Below are 21,387 nucleotides of genomic sequence, written 5' to 3'. Positions count from 1 at the left end.
CAGCCGCAATATACACTTAAGGGTGCAGGTGAACTAATAGCAAAATTTTGCACTCAGAAATCGCAAAATTAGGAAGAAAAAGCCGACAAGGACTGCAATTAGTTACATAAAACATGTTGACTGTGACATGCTTGTTCACTGAATGGGTGGAATGTATCCCGGCCCCAAATTGCAAGGCAGAAACAGCAGCTGCCCTGATGATCAACCACATCTTCGCGTTTTGGACTACCGCAAAGGATTGAGTCAGACCAAGGTAGTCACTTCACTAGTAAAGTTATGACAAAGATGTGGGAGATACTTGGGGTAAAAAGGAAACTACACATTGCCTACTGGCTAGCCTCTAGTGGTGGAGTTGAGAGATACAACAAGACAATTGTGAGCATATTAAAAATGTTTGTGTTGGATTCTGGGCCAAGTTGGGACATTCGATTACCTCTTGTCCTGATGGCCATCAGATCTACCCCTCCTTCTGCAACAAAAATGTCACTGCTTGAGCTGATGACTGGGCGAAGGATGGTGCTTCCCCAGCATCTGCTCTACAGAACCCAAGAGAAGACCTTGATAAATGCCTCCACAACTCATGAATATGTTGAGAATCTGAGAAAACACCTTCAACATGCTTTTGCCTAGGCTCAGCGGAATCTTGAAAGATCTGCAGACAGTATGAAGACCCACTATGATCTTAAGACAACTGGAAAAGAATACCAAGTAGGAGACCGGGTCTACTTGTACAATTTCCAAAGGAACCAGGCGCAAATATCTTCCTATCTGGCGGGGTCCTTTTGAAATTGTAGACAGAATCTCACCGGTCGCCTACAAAATCCATATCCCCAAAGGCAGTTTTACAGAAGGGGAAGATAAGTGGGTCTACATCAACCAGCTGAAGCCTTGCCACCCTAGGCATACTCTGCAGAAACTAGAGGAGCCGTCTGGAAACCCAGAGGGGGACATTCCGGACCCCTAGAAAATTACAACTATTAAAAACCATTCCACCTGTTAAAATCAGTAGTAATTATAGGCGGGCAAGACTGTCAATTGTATGTCCAATGAATTCATATGCCCCACTACATGAATAGTGGCAGGGAAATGTCCATAACCATGCTCTGTTCTGTCATCATAGGACTGAAACCATGGATCCTAAGCACCAAGGAGGACCACTCGGGGACCAGGAGGAAAGAGCCAAAGGGCCCCCGGAGTATCGCTCCGGACTCCCATCCGTAACCGGCAAGGAGAACCTGTCGATCCAGCACTGATGGGAGAAGCAGAGAAATGTTTCCACTTGGACTAAAAAGAAAGAATGACATCCCAATCTCCCGACTTCCCCTTGACGGGCGGTCAAATTCAAGTCGTAAGGGCGGGGTTTGTGGGATGTATTAACCCACTTATGCTCTGCCCTGCGGCATCACTGTGTTCCGGTGGTGCCAGAATGATCAAAAAGGCTGCAAAACCCCTGTGCGCACCACAACCTATGTAAATCGCGCTTTACAACATAAAAAGATGGCTGCCAAATCTACCATGCATGTTGTCAGTGGTGGAACAGAGAGCACACTCCTGAAACATGTCACTGGGCCACCCAAAAATGGAGCCTGCATGAAAAGCAGTGCTTTGCTGAAAGAAATCCAGAATCTTGTTTAAATCTTTTTCATGGTTTCCGAAACTGCAGAATGCCGGTACAAAACACCACCAAACATCCAATATTCTTCCTGGGTGCTACAATTCATTTCATTGAAGGAATCCTTATGAACAGACAATGTCCTGAAAAGCTGAATTTGTCATCAAAACATTCACAGCAAAAATGTGCCTGCCTGTGAAATCTGTCAAAATCTGGGCGCAGTACCCATGGCCGCCTGCATGACAGCTGTCAGTAGATTGCATTAAACTGTAAACTTGTACAACTGAAACTTAAAACTAAGTGACCTGTTATTGAGAGTAACCTAGGTTGTAACTACTTAAATCCCATGGTTTAGAATCTGGAATAAGTGTTCTAGCTGATTGTTTTGAAATTACAAGTTTGTTTTAAACCAAGAAAAAAATGGAACAGAATGACATTGAATTTAAGCCTGCCTAAAGCAATTTGACCAGTCCAACAGCTTCCCCCACGGGGGCCAGGCATCTCCCTTCTGCTCACTCCACCATGAAATCACACCTCTGTGATGATTAGATTAGGGGAAAGCATTTGGTATACCAGGGGAAGAAGACAGTGGACTTCCTCCAGTCAAAGGAAGGCTAAGTGTGAAGACTATAAAATGGCCTGGGCCTCTGGAGGAAATGGGAGGAGACTACTTCTAACTGCAGAGAGCCAGAAGGAGGTGGAGACAAACAGCCATTTGGGGCTGGACAGTCACAAAGAAACATTTTGTTAAAGACATATAATTTACCACTTAAAATTGCTTAAATTACAAAAATCACATATTTGTGTATCTAAATTCTGACTGTACATTTTAAGAGGCAGCAAAACCACGTATCTTGTTCTAGAAGGAAACGGCGAAAAAGGGGGTTTTACACCAAATGTATTTGTGCCAGAAGTATGAAATGCTACACCCTTATGCCCATGTTAAATGTGCATATTTGTACAATTTTTCGGATAAACTGGACATTGTGTTCCGGTCAAAAAAGGCGAAATTCTGTCAAAAGCAGACAGAAGGTCTTACAGCGACGAGGTTCGAAGGAGTATCTGCTGCACAAAATATGGGATTTATATATGTTATTGTTATAAAGATTGCACACCTGTAAATATGTATTGTACCAAAAGTAGATTTTATGTTCAAGGGACAAGGGGAGGATTCTCTGACTCATAAACTCACACCATCATGGTGACACCCTGTTTTCTCCTCCAATCAAGGGAGAGAAGAGACTCTAGCCAATCGCCTGCATAAGGGGGCGCGCTTAGGATAAACCAGCACACACACCCTTTATCATAAGCATAAATAAGAGACAGCTGAGGACTTAGACACAGAAATTCACCCGCTAACCGATTGCTGGTGGAGCACCCTTGCTCCAGACTCCAGAAACGTGTGAAGCAGAAATGCCTATTCCATTAGTTGAACCATTTTCAACTAGGCCTTGAATTTTCAGAACCAGAAAGAATCCCACGAGACCTTAGGGGAACCAAAGAAACAGCCGGGCTGTGCTGTCACTGCTTGCCTGCTAAATAATTATCTTCAGAACCAAGAAGGGCAGATTAAACCCAATCCTGTGCCGTGCTGTGCCGTGCCGATCCTGTCCAGTCCTGTCGTGTGGTGACCAGAGTGCCTTACTGATTGCAGACCCAGTCTAGTCCAGTGTGCCCAGCAGTCTGTCCCAGAACCAGAATCCCTGACCTGAATCCCTGACGGTTGCATTTGAAACATATATATAGTGAGTATCTTTAGATAGGACTGTGTCACTAGCACATGTACTATCCATAATCCAATCCCTACCTAAACCCATCGTCTCTTGTATTTAGAACCTGATATTGTTAGTAGTAGTTTGAATTGTCAGAGCGTTTCTTGAGTTCTCTTATTTGTATTCTAAAATCATAAATCAATAGTGTTGTGAATAAATAAATTGAATCCCAGAAAGAAATTGATTATCTCCCACGTGAAGGGTCCCTTGCCAGGATTGACGGAGATTCATGCGTGGCATTCTCATTTTCTATGGTCATAACCTAGTGTAAATGAAATCCTAGAAACAACTTCTGCTTGTAGCTAACATACTCAGCTTTCCATAGAACCAAAAACTGCATATCCAAATCCATATAGTTCTCCCACGATCGCAATTACCGCACGAGGAAAAGTTTGCAATGAATTTTTATTTTGGCAAAATAGTACGCGTGTGAAACAGCTTTTGATTGCACCCAACATCAGTTTTAAGTTGTCACATTGCTTATTAGTATCAACTCATTGCTAGTGTTTGTCTGCAACTATCTAAGGTGGCTCCCATAAGAATTTAAACCATTTCAGCAATTTAAACCATATTTAGTATTTTACCCAATCCATTCTCAGATAACTTTAAAACCATATGGACAGTTTGCCAATCAATTCTGTTTCTCTCTTGTGTTTGCTGGGGGGGAAACTGGGATTGAAATTTTGTTTGAATTCTGCATTCCTGAATACCTGCTCTCTCTCCTCCTATCTCTTTCCATTGCCTATTGGGGGATTGAGGGGTGTGCAGAGGGAAATAGTAACCACATTGCTATTTGATTTGAACACACACCCAAAAGTATTATTTCTGTGCTGAATTGTTTTGCTCACTATTGCTCCTTGTGATTAAAGAGATTGCTTAGTGCTGCATCACCCCATTGATGATTATTGTATACCCATTAAACATAGTGGGCCTCATTACGAGTATGCCGGTAAAACCGTGTTCATTACCGGCATGCCGGAATGAGCGGGTCCGTGCACGTATGAACCCGCTAATAGCGGGTCATTACGAGTGCGCAAGCACGCGCGTTCCCCCATGCCGGTAGTGGCAACACCGCCATGCCGGTAAATGGCCTCCAAGCCCCCTATACCGGCATCGAGGGTCCGCCCATTGCGCTATCGCCTCACACTAACCCGTAAATACCGGCACGGTTATACCACCATGGTATTACCGTGTTCGCAAAAAACAGACCCCGAAATTACGTCCTCGCGCAGGAACGGGAAATGGGCCGGCGGCCATCTTTAAAAACACAATCCATTGCCATCCTCCATTACTACCACTACACCCGTGTTGTTGAGTGCCAAAACAGAACCAGGATGTCAAAGGCCACCGGAAAAAGCAAACAAAGCAAACAAAGGAAGAGGAAGCAGTGCTTCTCAGATGCAGAATTGACAATGCTAGCGGACACCCTACAACAGCATGCTGACATTAACCGAAGCACGGACCTGAAGCATGCGGCCCAAACGCATAAAAAACAGGTGTGGCAGGAGGTTGCGCAGAGGGTAACAGCAGTGGGGGTTACCCCAAGGAGTGTCCGGGATTGCAGAAAGCGCTGGGACGACCTCCAACTCCGTGTGCGGAAGATCCTTGCGGAGAACCGGATGGCTGCAATGGCGACAGGCGGTGGCACACACTCCCCTGTTAAGCTCACCACAAGGGAGGAGATTGCAAGTGGATTCATCGATCCAGAATCCATCGAGGGGATTGGAGAGCAGGAATACGGGGCAGCTACTACAACAGAGGAAGGTGAGTGAACCATCACATCCACCTATAACAAAACATGATGTGACACAAGTGAGGTGGGAGTCAGAATAGGCAAGGCAATTCCCATACCCAAGGCAACATCAACTCACCAACAGAATATTGATTGCCACCCCCTGCACCACACGCATGCTGCGTGAAATCTGTAAACCCATCCATGCCCATGTCCCCCCACACCTAGACAATCCATTGCCACCAGCCATGCAATCATTGCCAACATGTCCCCTCAGTACACCAAATGCCACACAACAGAAATGAAATCATGCCTGAATGTATCAAGATATAACACTGCCACAAATCACAGCTGCCATTTGGCAATCTCACTGATGACCTGCATCTCTTCTATCCCCCAGGCACCGATGAGGAAGGTGGAACCCAGGACAGAGGGTCAGGCACATCCAGTGCAATCAAGGGGACCAGGGACACCGCAACCCCCTCCTCCAAAAAATTTCCTGTGATCACTCCCAGTGCCCCACGCAAGGCATCATCTCTGCAGGGGGCACCTGCTGCAACAGTGACAGCTGTACCGCCGGCCACCACGGACGTCCTTTCCACAGAGGTGGTTGAAGGGGCCGAAGAATTTTCGGGATCGCCCAGCCCAACACCCATTGGCCCCCCCCTGCCCCCTTCGGAGACAGAGAGCCTGGATGACCCATGTCTCCATGACTCCGACCTAGGGGACTCGGACATCGGCATATTTGAGGACGACAGTGCCCAGGACGAGGGCCCCACGCAGGTGCCTGCCACCACCCAGCCCTCTACCACCCAGCCCTCCGCAACCCAGCCCTCCACCACCCAGCCCTCTACCACCCAGCCCTCTGCCACCCAGCCCTCCACCACCCAGCCCTAAACCACCCAGCCCTCCACCGGTACACCTGCGACAGAAACCCCCTTTGAGGTCCGTCTGGCAAGGGTGGAGGCCCGTCAAGACGAGATGCTGCAGATAATGCGGCAACAGGTCCTTGCCGGTAATGAGACCACAAAGGCCATAGCCACGGCTATTGCCGCAAATACAGCAGCCATGGAGGCGTCCACGTCTGCATTCAGGCAGTGCCTGGGGTCACTGACCGAGGCCCTACTAGCCAACATCAGGCAAGTGCAGCAGCCACACCATGGGTCTGACAGAGGATTGACAATTGACACCTCGACCACGTCAACACCTTCCACCTCTGTCCAATCAAGCCCCGTGCGCTTAACACGCAGGAGTGCACGGTGCATGGCCATGGCACCCCCAGACCTGAAGGTCGCCAAAAAGTGACTTTTTGAAAAATGGAAGAAATGTGAGGAGTAGGATTGTTGAAGGCAACACTGTTTGTTGCACACATGGGGACATCTGGGATCTGTGTGGTGGGTGAGGGAGTTTGTTGGGCTGTTCACTGGGGTCTGTGGGGTGGGTGAGGGAGTTTGTTGGGCTGTTCACTGGGGTCTGTGGGGTGGGTGAGGGAGTTTGTTGGGGGATCGTGGGAGGGGGGAGTGGGCACAGTTTTACACTTTCATATAATACACAAGTTTTCTGGAGAACAATCCATGGCTGGACATTGTCATTTTTGGTGTGCATCCATTCAATGTGTTACGGTGTTCAGTCTCAAAATTACAACATTCCCTTTGTGCATTTTCACATTGGCCCAGTGTCTGACTGACAAAAGTCATTCAGGGTTCCTGTGTCTTAAAAGTATTCGTCAATTAGTGCTTGGCGTACAGCATGGCCGTCCCGTGCATCACGTACTGGCAGGGGGGCTCCTTCGCCTCCGTCTCCATCCCCTTCATCCTCACCCGGGCCATGCATGTCAATGTCAGGTGGCAGTGGTACATTCCTTCGGACGCACATGTTGTGCAGCATGACACAGGCCATGGTGATCTTTGCCACCTTCTCAGGCCTATATAGGAGTGCCCCACCAGACCTGCTTAGGCAGCGGAACCGCGCCTTCAACAGGCCAAAGGTCTGCTCAATCACGACACGGGTACGAGTGTGCACACGATTGTACTCCTCTTCATGGCTGTTCTGCGGGTTCCGCACAGGGGTAAGTAGCCACGGCCTCAAGGGATATCCTACATCACCTGCAAGCAGATACAAATAGGTGTGTGTCACTCTGAACTGACACCTTCAGGGAGCACGGTCATTGCAGCAGCTATTAGGTGTGAGCATGCACATGTCCCTGTACGTGTACCAAATAGTCACCTATATGGGATGTATACTGGAAAGAGGTGTGGAACACTGGATGGGGTTGAATAGATGATGCAGGGTGTAATCATGCATGCTGAGGCAGATGTGCTGTGGCAGTGCAACAATGTTTAGCCTCCAATTCATGCTGTGTACTCTTTACTTTGCATGGTCACACTGGCCGCATTGGCACAGTTGCCATCCTATTCAGTCATTCATTGCTTGCCATCACCATGGTGCCCCGGTTGTGCCTCTTACTTGTTGTCATCCATTTGCATTATTTGTGATATGTGGCCCAGTGATGTGTCATTTTCCGTTTGGCTGTGTCAGATGAGGAGTGTTTAGCTCTGCATTCATTCTCCACTCACTGGCTATTGCCACCCAGGTGAACTTTTAACCCCCCCTTTCCCACCCTGGTAAACTACCCCCCCCTTTCCCACCCTGGTGAACTATCCCCCCCCTTTCCCACCCAGGTGTACTATCCCCCCTTCTGCATCCGCACACATGAGTACCCCACAGCATGGCCATGGGCCTGTTGTGCAACTCACCGAGCAGCCAGGCACGTGGTCCAGCATGTCGCTCCATGTGACGGGGTAGCGTGGAGTTGTGCAGTACCATGGCATCATGTGTGGATCCAGGAAATCTGGCGGAGCAATGGGTGATGATTTTGCTGGAGTCACATACCATTTGCACATTGATGGAGTGGTATTGCTTGCGATTGCGGTACACCGCCTCTATGGCATGGGGGACTACCAATTCCACATGGGTGCAGTCGATGGCACCAACACAATTGGGCATGCTGGCCAGTGCATGGAAGCCTACTTTGGTTTCGGCTATCTCCTGGCCAGTCCGTTGTAGGGATATGTGGGTGTTTGCGTGCTTCAGGAGGGGATCCAGCACTTGGTTCAGCATGCGTGAGAATAGTGGTTGTGAAATGCCATGCAGCTGGCCCACTGTGTGTTGGTAGGTGCCTGTGGCCAGGAAGTGTAGCACAGACACCACCTTCATTAGTGGGGGGATGGCAGTGCGTATTTGTATATGGCTGGCAATGTTGTTGTGTATCATGTCCACTATGGTGGTGATGGTGTCACGGTCCAACCGGTACAGGGTGTGGATCTGCTCAGGGGTTAGGTTGAATGGGCTGGGTCTGGTGCGAGGGATTGGTGGCTGCCTACGAGGCGCTGGTGGCTGCGCTTGTGGTAATTGCTGGGCCTGTCTCACCCTCCTTCTCCTCCTGCGTCTCCTCTGTGCTGCCTGTTCTTGCTGCTGTAGTTGTTGTTGTTGTTGTTGCTGTTGTTACTGTTGTTGCTGTAGTTGTAGCAGTATAGGCATGTCCTCCTGCGCCATGATTGCAAATGCTAGTGGTAGCATTTTGGTGTAGGATGGGGTGTGGTGTGTAGGTGTGCTCCTTTTGTACTGGGCCACTCTGCATTGCCTACACCTGTGGGGGGTTGTGGTGTGTGGGTGTGCTCAGTTCATACTGGCACAGTCTCCTTTGACTCCACCTGTGGGGATTGTGTGCACCTGTGGCAGCTGCCTTGTATATTGGTTGCTGTTTGCGGGTGGTCCGCGATGCCTGTATTTCCGGCATCATGCAGCCCGTTATTATCGTGTTCGCGATGCCGGTATTTGCATGTTTGCGTGGGTTGTGATTGCCCCCTATTACCAGCATGCCGGTATTTACTACCTGAGGAGGAGCGTGTAAGCGCCTATGCCGCTATTAGCGGCACCGTAAATAACGGTGCCGTTAATACCGGGTTTGTGGGTCAGAATGCTACGGAACGTTAAATGATGCCGGTATTTACATACCGGCATCATTTTTCCCTTACCGGCATAACTCGTAATGAGGCCCAGGGTGATTATATTGTGAACTACATAAATAAATATTTTAACTTGCAAACCAGCCAGATTCCTGGTTCAGTGTTACCCGGGGGCAGGGGGATCCAGGAGAGGGGCGTGATATGAGTGGTACATTGTTCAGAATAAAATAACTTTTAGACACAAATTAAATAAGGATTTCAGTTGTGCATTACATGCTAGGCGTGACTTAGGTGAAGTGCCGGATTGAAATCACTTACAGTTGCAAAAATGAAAAATCACCTGTTGCAAGACATTTTACATCATTCCGACATAATTTGTCACAAATTCAATTTCAAATCTTAGAATGTGTAAAGAAACCCTCACGAGGAGGTGATTATAGTAAGACTGTTGACTCAACGTGAGATGTTTTGGATCCACCTCTTGGACACGGTTCACCCCAAAGGCCTCAATAATTAAGAGTTTTCATTGAACTGTTTTATTTAGACAGCATGAATATGTGTGACTATCAACCCTCTATATAGCCTTGAGCATATGATTAAGATGAGTGAACTGGTATCTATGTGAATGATTGACTAGAGATAGTGCTTGAAATACTTGCATACATGTGCTACCATATGCGATGTCATTATTGACATTTATTAGAGAAAGACCAGAAGCACCATGCATTTTGGATAAGGGTGGATCAGCCCGTTGTTAGATCCTATTTAGATTAACTCTAGCATTTTTAATAATTGTCCAAAATGTTAACACAGTGGACCTACAAAGACTAACATGCCATGTATGGTCCCATGGGAGTCTTTGTTGAATTCTTTGTTTAAGTTGAGGGGCGAATAGTTTGGAAGCCGTATCCGTACCGTACCAGCAATGTTCATCATGTTGACTTAACACGCAACAAATCGATGCTTACTAGAGGTACCAGCGTAGCGTAAATGACGTCAGCACGTCATTCGTTAGTGTGTATAAAATCATGTGACTTGTACTGTCACGTGACAGTACACTAGAACCGAGTGGACGTCTTTCCCTGTGGGTACCATTACAGTGGAGACGTGAGACGAGAGGCTTAACACAGCGGGTTATGCCAGCTTCTCCTTTTCTCTTAAGAACATTTCAAATAGATTCTAGGTAAGCAGCATACTAGCTTTAACTATTTGTAGAGTGGTTGAGTCAGTGAATGTATTCTATATTATATGAGAGGGCTTTGTTCTCCTACCTGAATACCGTTAAGAGGTGGATCAGAAACTCAGCGAGTTATCTGAGTCATGTATATGTTGTGAATTGGTTCTGTGGCTTAATGGCATATGAATATTGAAAACCTAAACTGATATTGAAATATAGATGAGGATTTGTCCCTGACGTACTTGTACTGGCATCTTATTTTTTTAAGAAATAGGTACCCTATGTGAAATCGCACTTACAAGATGATCCATTGACAGGCGGGAAACGTTTTCCTCGTTACTGAACCACAGTCAAGGCTTAAATAATAGGTGAGATGGACTTGATGCTTTTGAGTATAATCCAATGAAAAATAGAGGGAATAAATCTGTATAACAATATTACATTGTCCGTTAATGATTTTATTAGAACACTGGCTGCCACATTGAGTAATCATCCAAGCGTGGATAAGTTAGGAATTCTCACCGGGAACAGATGACTAGTAGATTGAATAGAACTGCAACTTTCATACATCTAACAATCAGGTAGGGTCATTTTCTTTAATATGTCTGAGAATGGGTAGAACTTCTTGACATAGTACATATCTTTATAAAAAAATGTTTAGGGGTTTAGGTACAGTTGTTTGATGTTGACAGCCTTGTCCAGGTTGGCTGGGCCAAGCTTTGTACATTGAAGACAAGGTAGATGTAGAGTTTTGAATGATGATTCCACGACCATCGTTGAGTCAATGGTAGAATGGAAGGCTGGTGAAAAAGCATTGTACATTTAAATATTTGTATATGGAATTTTAAGTTGTGAAACTGTAATAATCATTGATTATTAATTCTTCATGTGAACTAGAGCTATCAGCATTGAATCTGAAACTTTAATTTCCTATACTGAAGAATTATAGGAGACACAGACTACACACTTTCGATGTCTGATTTATGTATCAGTGTATCTATATTTAGATTTTTGTGTTAATGAATTATTGTATGAGTATCATTGAAATGCACATTTGAATAATTTGTATTACGAAATAGTAAATATATTTATTTTTGGATTACCTTGAATGTTTTCTTGACTGATTTATTCAGCGTTGATGATGTGCAGGGGATGGGAGTGTCTATAAAGTACACACTTTGTTCTTGCATTTTACATTTCCACTCATTGATTGCTTGTCAGGTGACAATTGCAATGGTGACTGCTTTCTTCTCATTCGACATTTTCTAAAGTTATAATGCAGGACATGGCATGTATGTCATTATATAGAGTGCTATATAATAGCCAAATAACATTGCATAACATAAGATATGATGAAACCTGTTCTTCAGATCATCTCATTTCAGAAAGACACTGTGATCTGCTACATGTGAAGAGTGTTCTTTATGGAATAGGTCGTTATTCGAATGTGGTAGGAGCCATTGATTGCACTCAAACCAAAATGAAACCCCCAGGGGGCAAATGAGATGATATTTCTGCCCAGTCCAGTAAAGGTGTTCTTCCAAACTGTTGATCATTCATCAAAAAGTAAAATTTCCAAGGTCAGCTTGTTATTCTTTCATGCTGCAGAGCAATGTCTTGCCAGAGGCCATTATAGATATTCTGCCTGAAAGGACAATGCATCTCTGTAGGTAACCAACCCACTGTGAATATGGTCTATTTTCATTCATGATTTGGGGATTCTTTTGATCTTTGAACAGGACACTGTCTTCTTCAATGATCCCCTTCGAAGGTTGCCGATCTACACAATGGATTATTGTTGCATGAGGGACCACTGACACACGTGTAGGTTTTTTTGGGCTTTAGAAGAATCTGCCAGAAGACATGCATTTTAAGTGCACTGCAGCTTTCAAGTGCATGCACATGCCAGTCTGATTAGTGGAAGGATGTGTGTGCCAATTGAGAACAACCCAGGCCATGCCCTACCTTGTGCCTAACAATGTTTTTTGTTCAGGTGGCAGTGCTTACTCCCTGGGGACATGGTAAATTGCCCCTATACTGCAACCTAAGAATGATGCCCAGGTAGATATAATGCAGTCCACATCAGGGCATAGAACAACAGTAAAGGCCTGTTTAGGCTCCTTGAGAACGGGTAGCACTGTCCTGTCTTCACACAAGGTAGAGATCTCCTGTCTATTCTACACTAGGTGTGCTAGATTGCTGTATTCAGGATGCAGAATATGATGAGAACTAGTCACAACACCCCCTCCCAGAAAATGGTGCAGATAGTGAGGATGGTCCTCACCCCAATAAACCTATTTGCCACATAATGGTGTCGAACATGACAGTTAAGGAAGGCAAGTACAAACGACTCTGTTGGCAAACCTCTTCGGTAAATCCTGGCACAACAGGCTGGCACAACAACCCCATTAACATTTCCATTGACAAAGTCAAGTCACTCAGTATGGGAATGTCAGCAGATGTATGTTCTCTGGTTATTTGCCTTTTGTGTACAGGCAAATTTTGTTGAAGCTATGTAGTAGGTGAAATTTTTGTTAGCAATTCCAATATAATCTAGTTATTTTTCCACAACATTTATTAGGATTGCTCAAGACAATGTTACCCACAAAGAAAATGTTGGTGTGAACCTAAAAGGTGAAATGGTGTCTTTAGGGTAATCAGTGCAACTTTGCAATCGTCAATTCATGGACAGTACACACTCTCGCACATGGCTGGAAAAGTATATCTTGCCTGACAAAATAAAAACGCTGTTGGTCATTCGAAGTTTGGATGTGCAGGACAAGCACCTGGGAAAAAGTGCCGGTAATTCCATTACTGCCACTTTTCCCAAACCACCAAACTACAGGTTTGCTGGTGGGGGTTACCTGAGAGCTGGATGTAAATTGGGCTCCACCAGCAACTAATTTCTGACCGGTGACGGTAATACCAGCAATTCCTCCATGGAATGGGGAATGACTGACGTTGCTGGCACCTGGAATATCCTGGTAGTACTGGGATATCAGGCGCTGGTAATGGTAGGTCGGTTTGCCGGTATCCCGCGTGAATTACCGGCGAGATACAGGCAAACCCATAATGACCCCCAATGTCGCTGTCTGGCTGTGTTTGTTTGATAGTACACTGCACTAAATTGCTCCTGCCCCTTTACAGATTCTTTAGCACTGGCTGCCCCACCCAATATGTGGCTGTTCACCTTCGGATGGCTCCAAATTGCCACTGTGGGCAGGTGTGTCCTTGCTATCAGCATTGTCAGAGGCAAGGGCAACCTCAAGATACAAGTCTAACAGAACAGTGGTAGTCACTAACACTTTGCTGAAATGATTCTCACCTGTGTAGTCCAGTATCATGTCCTGCCAATGTTTCTACCTGTAAGTGATGTCTACTCTCTTATCATTTTCCATTCACGGCAACTGGAACTGCTGGCATTCATTGTTTCAAACATTTTCAACTTTGTGTGTCAAGTCCAACTTGCAGAGTGGTCCTCCCCTTTGCCTTCTTTCAAAACATCTTGGTATAGGAGTACTTTTTACCCACTTTCTTGAATAGGTCATACGTGTGGGTCTTTGCAATGAGTGTGGTGCACCTAGCAGCTAACGCACCATTGATCTGCAGAACTATTTTGTTCCATGCAGCTTTCTTGAAGCTGGTCTGGGTGTGATGGGTTTTGGCTCCAAAAACACTCTTTCATTTACTTCCTCCACCAAAATATGTCGTTCCTCCTCTGAAAGTTATGAAGTCTGCTGCTGTGATTTGCAAAGTCCAGTCATGCTTAGTTGGACCTGGTGTACCACGCAAGGCTTTCGGCCTCGCCCATCACATGATGCTGACAGCCGCCCCATGACGTTCCTCCATGCGCAGCTGTGCTTCCACATTCACACCCTTGCTACTGACTTGTCGGAAGCCGACTCACTACCGTTGAAATTCAAAAACGCCAATTCACCAGATTCTTCAGGTGGTTGCTGGGAGAATGCGACTTTGCTTATGACAATTTATTGATTTCCGGAGTGTTGACCTCAAAATACAGAGGGACCAGCCCTCGGAAAGCCGTTGCTAATGCCTCTGAAACCATAAAAATCGGCACCTCTAAATGCCACTCATCCAAATTACATTGGGAAAGAACTTCAGGAACCTTTCCCACCATTTGTAGTCAGTGGTCCAAGTTAGCAGGAAAGGTCACCGTTCCACAACGTTTTGCAACCATTTTCCCCATTCCAGGACTGTACTTAAGTTAAGGCACATTTAAAGCACAGTTCCTCAGCCTACCACCCAATGGCAGTTACAGCAAAACTGAAATTTGTTTCACTCAATTGGCTCTCAAGCATCATGGCTGCAAACCTTGAACAATATGTTGCACCCGCCCAGTCACAGGTCCACCACTTTTTTTGGTACACTGTATGGCCCATTGCCCCTTTAAGAAAGAGCGTCATGACTTAATGACACTACCTAATAAAAGGGGCTCTGCTAGCACGTGAGAATCAGTGCAGCAGAGCGCCAGGAAGCGGCATCTCTTGTCTGTGTCATTTCTTGGGTGATCCGACTGCTGTGTGATCACGGCCTATTGTAGCAGCCCCAGCCTGGGTGCCCCCAAGCCGAGGCGGCGGTCTGCTGGGTGCTCCCCGCCAGTGTGTCCTGATCCGGTGCTCCGGATCCAGCAGGGTGATCCCTGCCCTGTGGTTTCTGCGTGCCCGCAGCGTAACTGTCCTGCCAGGTGATCCTGGCGCTTGGTGTGGCCCGCCGCAGTGACCGGTGGCGTGCCACCACACACTTCAACCTCTGTTTGTAGCATGACATTGTGGCCCAACTTCCATATAGCCACCAGAATCAAACCCGGATTTAAGGCACACAACGGACTTCCTGAGCTGCTACAACGCTGCATGCAAATTCACATATGCAAAGCCAATGTTAAGGCCAATCTCAGAATCAGGGGTCGAATGTGCCCCGTTGTCATGCGTGTCGTGCAATGATATCAGAAGACCAAGGCGCGAAGAGAAGCCATTGATGAGCGAAAGACTGTTATAACGAACCACAGTGCATAATTGAGCAAAGACTGGCAGCCGCATAGGAGCCTCATTATGCCACTACATAGAACGCCCCATGTTCTCAGAGCAGCGCTGCACGTGCAGCAGATGAGATGCAAGGCCTTTTGGGTTCTTTATTGAAGCGTTCAATGTTTTACATATCCCGTTTCCTTTGGTCTATCAAACATTAACCATGACTTATTTTTATATTACGTTGAGCTTAGCTTTCTTAGCCGAAATCAGTCATTAAAAAGCAAGGAGGATTCCGATGGGGCCTTCCTGGGGCACATTAAACATTTCGCCACAGGCAGCTGTGCTCTAGAGCCGCGTGGGTTTGTTATCTGGGGTTGTGTGCCCAGCTATTGGAGCCAGATGTTGCTTCTCATGTGCACACGTATGTTCTCCTGCAGGGGGGCACATCTGGTGCACAGATACCACGTCACACTGGGAGATTACAGCCTTTCAGGCGAAACACAGTTTCTGGATATGATAAAAATGATGTGCTATTTGTTTTTATTACAATGCAAAAGTATTCCGGTAAATATCCCCCAAAACTTGTTTTGGGTGAGTTTCATAGAACTATATTTCCCTCTTAGAATCCATAGGTTGCCATTATGTAATCAAATATCTCCATTAGTTATGTTACTAAAGTTGGAGAAAAAAATATTAATCTTATTCACATTTTCCACCTGGGCAATCATTAAAGTTGTGTTTGGGATTGCAAACGACTTGCACACAAAATCAGTTTGCACTTGAAAAGTCCCATTTTGGATAAATGCACAACCCTCACTCAATCATAATGAGTGTTTCTCTTTCCACATCTGGGTGATAACGAAAGACAGCTGCAACCAGTGAAAAATACCTCTTTTCTATCCCAGAAGTGGAAGAAGCGTCCCGGAGCACCGCCAACATGACCATGCTGCATCTATATGGAGGTGACCGTAGAACAGTGGTCTTCAAACCTTTTATACCTGCCCCCCTAAGAAAAATGTGAGCAGGCCGGGCCCCCCAAAAAATGCCAAATGGACAGTAAGTCCAAATGGCTCTGAACTATTGCGCGCTGTCACAGTCCCATACTCCCAGTATAGTCCCTGGGCTCCCATCACAGTCTCTCGTCTGCTCATCCCACTCCTACCCAGTCCCTCGGCTCTCCCCACCCTGCTCCCACCACTATCCCATGGCTCTAGCCCACCCTACTCCCAGCACAGTCCCAGGGCCAATGGTGGCTCATGTTTTTGGAGGGGCATACATATTTCCCCCAGATATACCATAGCGACTGAGCGCAGTGAGGGAGCCCAAACCAATTAAGGGGGATTTGGGAGCCCCCCCACCACCGGGGAATGTCTTTTAAATAATGCGTTAAAATGCTGCATTTTAGAGCATACTTTAAAAAATAAATTATCGAAAAGCCATACAGTTTCAATTGGCTATGGGAGAACAAAAGGGCTGGCATGATATTTTTTACTGAACAGCTATAATATATGTACAGTAAAACCATTCCATCCCAGTCCCCTGGTCCCCAAAGTGCCCAACACCATCAACATAATTATTGTGTATGCAAGGTGCTGGGGGGGAAAAGGGGGAAAGCATGGTGTTTTTGACTGGACATCTATGATAGATGTCTAGTAAAAGAAATACCATCCCTGTCCCCTGGGATCCATAGCGTCTCAGAAGGAGGGCTGATTTTGGCAGGCGTGTAGGGGGATTGTGCAATAAAGGCATTTTTAAAATGCCTTTATTGTACAACCCCCCGTGCCCCACTCACCAAAATCAGCTCCATTGACCAATACAAACACAAACACACAAACATTCACACAGCAAGCACTTTATCATTCACACGAGCACCCATCATCATACACTCACTCATAACATAAGCATCCATGCATCCATACCCATATTCAAATAAAAAACAAATGAAGATAAACTTACCTTCTGCGCCCCAGTCCTGAAAGTTTCCTCCCCAGCGCTCTAGCTCCTGCATCATGAACAGAAATCGGGAAGCAAGAGCTTCCTGGTTCCTGCATATGCGTGCTGGGGCGAGCATGTGGGTGCTGGAATGTAGAGGGTCTATATTCCAAATCCTTTGTCCAGCTTAGACCCAAAGCCTTCCACAGAATTGATGGAACTGGCTATTTCTGTGGTTTAAGAGTTCACATGAAAACCCCTGATTTAGCAGAATTCCTATGAAATGAAGAAAGATCTAAATTGTGCAGTTTCTGCTACCTAACCTAGGCTGAGTTGCAGAAACAGAAGCTTGACATGTGACTGCCTGCAGAAACAAGTTAAGCAGCAGCATAGCCTTGAAAGAGCCCGCTGGGAAAATGTCCCTTTGCTTCTGCACCACTTGCTGCACAGCTTCAGATTATAAATTCATGCAACAAGCACGCCCAGTGAAGCTGACCGAGCAGAAGGGATGGGAGACATCAAGGTCCAGACTGCTAAAATTCACTTAGCAGCGGTTTTACTGCTGAGATAAACGGTAAAGTAGCAAACAGGTTTTGTTCTGACCGTTAATACGGAAGAGGGCAAAAACATCTGATTGTCCCTCGACCCCCTTGTGCTTCCTCTCGCTTTCGCTCCTTCTCTCTACTTGCTTCTATGCACTCGAATGCTCGCCCTCTCTCCCTACGTTCTCTACCCTGTCTGAAAGTGTTCTGAGGCATAGGATGACTCAAAGGATGAACAGTCAAGCTACATATTGACCCAACGATCGAGCCCAAGGTGGTGAGGCACCGCCAAATTCCTTTCCACATGCGCAACGCTGTAGAGAAAGAGCTAGCAAAACTAGAAGAACAAGGACTCATCGAGAAGACATCAGGTCCAATACAGTGGGTGTCCCCCATGGTGGTCGCCCAAAAACCGCAGCAACCAAACGCAGTAAGGATCTGTATCGACATGCTGCTGCCCAATGTGGGCATAGGGAGCGAGGGCCACGTGACCCCCCAATAGACGAGCTAATTGTGGACCTAACCGAAGCAAAAATATTCTGAAAGCTAGACTTATTCTCCGGCTACCACCGAATACGCCTGGGCCGAGAGTAACGCTACATAACGACTTTCTCATCTCACCTAGAACTCCAGAGGTACAAGAGATTAAACTTCAGAATATCCTCGGCCATTAAGGTATTTCAGAATGAGATAAGGAAAGTGCTACCCACATCAGTGACGACATTCTCATCTATGGAACAATGACAGAGGAACACCAAGAACGGTTAGCTGCCGTCCTGCAATGTCTGGAAGAGTCCGGCCTTACCTTGCATGCAGAAAAATGTGAGTTTGACAAGAGCAAACTAAGTTTCTTCGGCTACGTGTTCAATGCAGAAAGGGTGTCACCCAACACCACCAAGGTGTCAGATATTAAGGAAGCCAAAGCCTCCACGCCAGCAACAGAAGTCAGGAGCTTTATGGGAATTGCCACTTACTGCACCAGGTTTATCCCAGACCTAGCAACAATCGCTGCACCCCTGAGACAGATGACCCAAAAAGAAACACTGTCGGAATGGGCTGAATACCACAAACAAGCATTCCCGCAAATCAAAGACTGCCTATCACGCGCCACCAAGATGACATTCTTGGACACAGACATTACCACCGAACTACTTGTGAACGCCAGTCCAGTGGGAATAGGGGCTCTGCTCACACAAATCGACCAGGAGGGCACGGTGTACCCATTCGCTTTTGCCAGCCGGGCTCTCACAAAAACACAACAGAACAGAACAAATAGAAATGGAAGCCTTAGCGATACTGTGGGGATGTGAACATTTCCAGGTCTACCTCCTGGGACAACCATCAAGAGTATTCACAGACCATAAGCCTTTGTTACCAATCTTTAAGGACTCAGCTCCTCACCCCCAGCACACCTGGAAAAATTGATGCTGCAACTGCATTCTTTCAGCATTAAAGTATCATTCAGAGCCAGAACAGACAACCCGGCGTACTACGTGTCCCGGCACACCCGGCCAGCCACCACGCAAGAGAAAGAACATGCAGTAGAAACCGACGAACACATCTGTCAAGTGATCACCTGCGTGAGGCCAAGAGCAATGACTCTGCAAGAAATAGCGGATGAATCTGCAATGGATGCTTGTCTACAGCGCACTAAACACTCCACCCGGTCAGGTCCCTGGAAGAACTTCACAGCGGCGGTAGCACACCGCACCACAACAGCGCAAGAGAAGCTAAACGCCCTATTTGAAATCAGACATGAGCTCACTGTATCAGAGGAAGGAGTAATTTTTAAAGGACACAGAATCGTATTGACAGAAGCAATAGAGGAGAGAGCCCTAAGACTAGCACACACAAGACATTGAGGGGTTGTGAAAACCCAGACATACCTGAGGTCTAGAGTGTGGATGCTAAAAATACAAAACAGAGTCACAGAGCTAGTTGAAACCTGCACAGTGTGCCAGTCTGTGGGAAGACAGATGGAGCGCGGAGCCGATAATTACTGTACACAGAAGTAACACAATATGGGAATCAGTCTGTGTGGACTTTTGCACCATTGCCGGAGAGGGGTACCTATTGGTCCTGGTTGATGAATTCAGCAGATACCCAGAAGTTGAGCACATCAAGTCCACAGACGCACCATCTTTTATAATGGCGTTAGAGAAGTTATTTGCCATACATGGCATACCCAGAAAGGTGAAGAGTGATAACGGGCCTCCATTAACTTGCCACAAACTGAAAAAATTCCTAAGCAGCCTCAACCTCAAACACCGAAGAATCACCTCATGCTGGCCGCAAGCGAACGGAGATGCAGAAAGGTTTATGGGATCCCTAAACATAAAAATAAGTATTGCCAAAGATCAACGACAACCATGGCTACCAGCGGTATATCATTTTCTGCCATCTCACAGACAGACCCCACATACCTCCACAAGAATTAGCCCAGCCGCACTAATGTTTGGAGTGTCCATCCAGGCAGAACTGCCAATAAACTCAAGCTGGACAGTGCCCGAACCGGACACCGCAACCATTGAAGAGAGGAGAGAGCAACAAAATAACAAAGAGAGCGTAACACGTCTGGCGCACCAAAGGGAGCTTCATGCAGGAGACCCAGTGCTAGTGAAAAACCATGCATATCCAAAGAAGATGACACTATCCTATGAATCACATCTCTGGACTACACTCAATTCCAACCACAGCATATTGACCGACAGGAAGTAGTAACACAAAACATATCGGACTTCCAGCAAAATGCCCCCAACACTATGGAAAGAACGAAGCACCCCAGAAGGAGAAGGGGGAGATATGCCCAAACTATCCGAAGGATACCCAGAAACCAATGATGCTGTGTACCTTCAAAGAGTAGCACCCATCTCACTCAGTACCACTGATGATTATTAACAGCAAAAACATGAAGCAGAAGCTCCAGGAAGAGCCAATGCCAGGTACAGAATGTGAGAAAAACCCCAACCATTGACTAGACTGCAAGGGTACATCTTACATGGGGTTTACCACCGAAGACAGAAGACTGCGATCAACAAGTGAAACAACAGGCAAGTGCTGTCAGCAAATGAATAACTTTGTATTGGAAAAGACCTAAGTTTGCTAGGAATGTGGTGTACACTCTAACCCAGAGTCACGTGAGCGAGGTGGAGCCTGCCTCACGTAAGAAGGGAGAGGAATGGAAATAAAGAGAGGGTTGCCCGGAAGGGGGGACCTCAGTTAGACACTGCCAGCTGTGTGTGTGGTGTACATTATTTGATTGCGTGCGGCGAGTGCGCAAACAAAGTAGTGAACCTTTATCATCGATCCAACCCCAGCCGGAGGTCGGGTTCACAACATTATCTGAATCTGCACCTTCATTGTACTGTGTTTTATTACTCTGCTACTTTACCGCTCGCAGCATTTTAAGAAACCTTTACCGGTGTCATGAAATAAACCCTCCCCCGTAATAAAGTCTCCCCCAGGAGAATTTATTCCAAAATGGAATCTTCCCCTGTGAAACAATTCTCCCCTGTGACAAAGAAATTTATTTCCTCTCATTTTTAACCCTTCAACATCTGGAATTTCTTTTAAACTGTGCCTTTACCCTTCTAGGGAGGGTTTTGGAAAAATCCAGTCAGGGGAGTCTCTGTTGAAATATTGTTGAGCCGTCACGTTAATGGTG

At 46.3% G+C, this 21,387-nt stretch overlaps 1 protein-coding gene across 3 annotated transcripts in view; it reads left to right on the top strand.

Annotated features, from left to right (window-relative positions):
- Window positions 1-10,150: 10,150 nt before the first annotated feature.
- LOC138497865 (zinc finger MYM-type protein 1-like) overlaps window positions 10,151-21,387 on the top strand; it is a 60,531-nt gene continuing 49,294 nt past the window's right edge. For all 3 annotated transcript variants that reach the window (XR_011278655.1, XR_011278656.1, XM_069621567.1), the window contains exon 1: window positions 10,151-10,267. The gene's annotated coding sequence lies outside the window, so the exon portion shown is untranslated. The remainder of the gene's footprint in view (window positions 10,268-21,387) is intronic.

Source organism: Ambystoma mexicanum, chromosome 5q (genome assembly GCF_040938575.1).
Source record: "Ambystoma mexicanum isolate Mex_15411 chromosome 5q, UKY_AmexF1_1, whole genome shotgun sequence".
Classification (NCBI taxonomy): domain Eukaryota; kingdom Metazoa; phylum Chordata; class Amphibia; order Caudata; family Ambystomatidae; genus Ambystoma; species Ambystoma mexicanum.
This window is presented reverse-complemented; position numbering and strand designations above follow the sequence as displayed.